Source organism: Salvelinus sp. IW2-2015, linkage group LG16 (genome assembly GCF_002910315.2).
Source record: "Salvelinus sp. IW2-2015 linkage group LG16, ASM291031v2, whole genome shotgun sequence".
NCBI lineage: Eukaryota > Metazoa > Chordata > Actinopteri > Salmoniformes > Salmonidae > Salvelinus > Salvelinus sp. IW2-2015.
The window spans coordinates 6,222,831-6,225,182 of record NC_036856.1 but is presented as its reverse complement, the minus strand read 5'-3'; positions in this window follow the sequence as shown (position 1 = coordinate 6,225,182).

Sequence of the window (2,352 nt, the reverse complement as noted above, 5' to 3'; positions counted from 1 at the left end):
CTTGCACAAGATTTTCCCAACTCAGGAGCTCATGCTTTCTGAGATGTAACAGTGATGATGGCTATTGGGCTTCCTATCAAGCACTTTGAGAGCCTGTTTGTAGACAGACTGAATAGGTTTACATGTTGTACAGCAAGCTTGGGCCCAACTAGTCAGCAGTATGTTAAGTGGGGAGTATCATAGATTTGAAGTACAGTTTTGCTACCTCTGTAGTCAAACAATTTCGTATAAATCGGAAATTAGCTAGGTTGAATTGGTTATCTGAATGACCTTTTTCACATGCTTTTTAAAAGAGAGGTTGGAATCAAGTATGATGCCAAGGTACTTAAAATCAGATACCACCTGGAGCTTCTCCCCTGACACATTGACATCTGGCTCAGGAGCATCTGTTGCCCTCTTTGTGAAGAACATGCAAACAGGTTTTTTCACATTGAGATGCAACCCGAGTCACTGAGCCACTTTGTAACCTGGGACCATTACAGTAGTGATTATTGTGCAGTGGATTGCCTCGCTGTGGTTCCCTGACACTCGTAGGTTGATGGGAGTGGTATTGTGAGTGACCCCGGCCTATAGAGCACCCATCCAGCACTGTAATGTCCATGGGAATGGAGAGGGGCTGAGTGGGGATGCCCAGCTCGGACACCAGGGTAGCATCCCAAAGATTCTCATCGGCCCCAGAATCGATGAGTACCCGGAGAGATTTAGACTGGTTCCCCTACAGCAGGATGGCATGGAAAGGGTTGCGAGTAAGGGGAGAGGAAAAGTTCTCCATAAGGCCCACCAGAGTAATCGCCCCTTCTTGATGAGCCTGTTTTTTTTATGGACAGGTAGCTACGATATGCTCCTTGGCTCCACAACATAGACAGCTCTGAGTGTGGAGTCGGCGTAAGCACTCAGCCGGGGTCAATCTAGCCCCGCCCAGGTGCCTGGACTCCAAAGGGGGCGAGTTGGCAGCCCTCGGTGATTCCCGAGAGAACTTGGGTGATGTCGGGTTCACTCGGACATGTAGACTTCGGGGGTCTCCACGATTCTTCGGAGGCAAGGTGGGAATCGAGGGCGACAGGGCATAGATTCCCTCTCCCTCCCACATTCTAGATTTTGCCCATCAACCCGGATGGTCAAGGCTATGAGGGAGTCAAGATCCATGGGCAGCACCCGGGCTGCAAGCATTACGGGTGTGACCCGCTGCCTAGTGATGAATCCGTGGAATTGCTCCAGCAAATTCTTGAACGCCTGGTTATGGCGTTCTGCCAGGGTTTAGAGTCCCTCCATAAGACATTGCAGTAACTCCTCGTGTCGTCCATTAATGGCTCCTTGCAGGGAGACAGCATTGTGGAGCTGGTCTGAGTAAGTTGGGTCGGTCATGGCCAGTTCATACTATCACATTTTAGGGCAGACCCAGATGCAGACAGTGTTGAAGTAAAAAAGTTTATTACTAGAACAGGGGGCAGGCAAAATGACAGGTCAAGCAGAGGTCAGTAATCCAGATCAGAGTCCAAAAGGTACAGAACAGCAGGCAGTCTTAGGGTCAGGGCAGGCAGAGGTCAGTAATCCAGATCAGAGTACAAAAGGTACAGAACAGCAGGCAGTCTTAGGGTCAGGGCAGGCAGAGGTCAATAATCCAGTGTGGTGGGGAAAGGTACAGGATGGCAGGCAGGCTCAGGGCAGGCAGAATGGTCAAAAACTGGAAAACAGGAACTATAGAAAAGGCAGGAGCAAGGGGAAAGATGCTGGTAGGCTTGACGAACAAAACGAACTGGCAACAGACAACACAGGTATAAATACACAGGGGATAATGAGGGGAGATGGGAGACACCTGGTGGGGGGTGGAGAGAAGCACAAAGACAAGCAGAACCCCACCCCCCCCCCCCTCACACCCTCTAAGGCGGCACTGAGGCATCCTACCTGGCCGGCATACATGTTACCGGTGCGCGGTGTTGGAAATCAGCGATGAGGCCTGGACAAGGATGTCGTAGCTGGGACCGAGCACCTCTCCTCGGGCCATACTCCTCTCAGTCAACCAGGTACTGGAACCCCTTTCCAGAGGGTGAACCTTCAGCATAGAACGTCTACGAGTACACTCGTTGGGCCGTTCACACGAGACGGGAGAGAGGGGTGAGCCTGGAAACAAGGAGACAAAGGTCTGTGAAACACTTACTGGGGAAAGGAGTCCGCGGTGCCGTGGTCGCTTGGTTCGCCGATCATGGAGGTGGCGTAAGGCGACGGGGCTCTCTTCAGGTACGCGACAGCTCGGACAAACATCTGCGGCTGAAGGTATTGCTTGCGAGTGATAGGCGTGGGGTATACCCAGAGAAACACTCAAAGGAGAGAGACCCGTGCAGATGAGCAAGG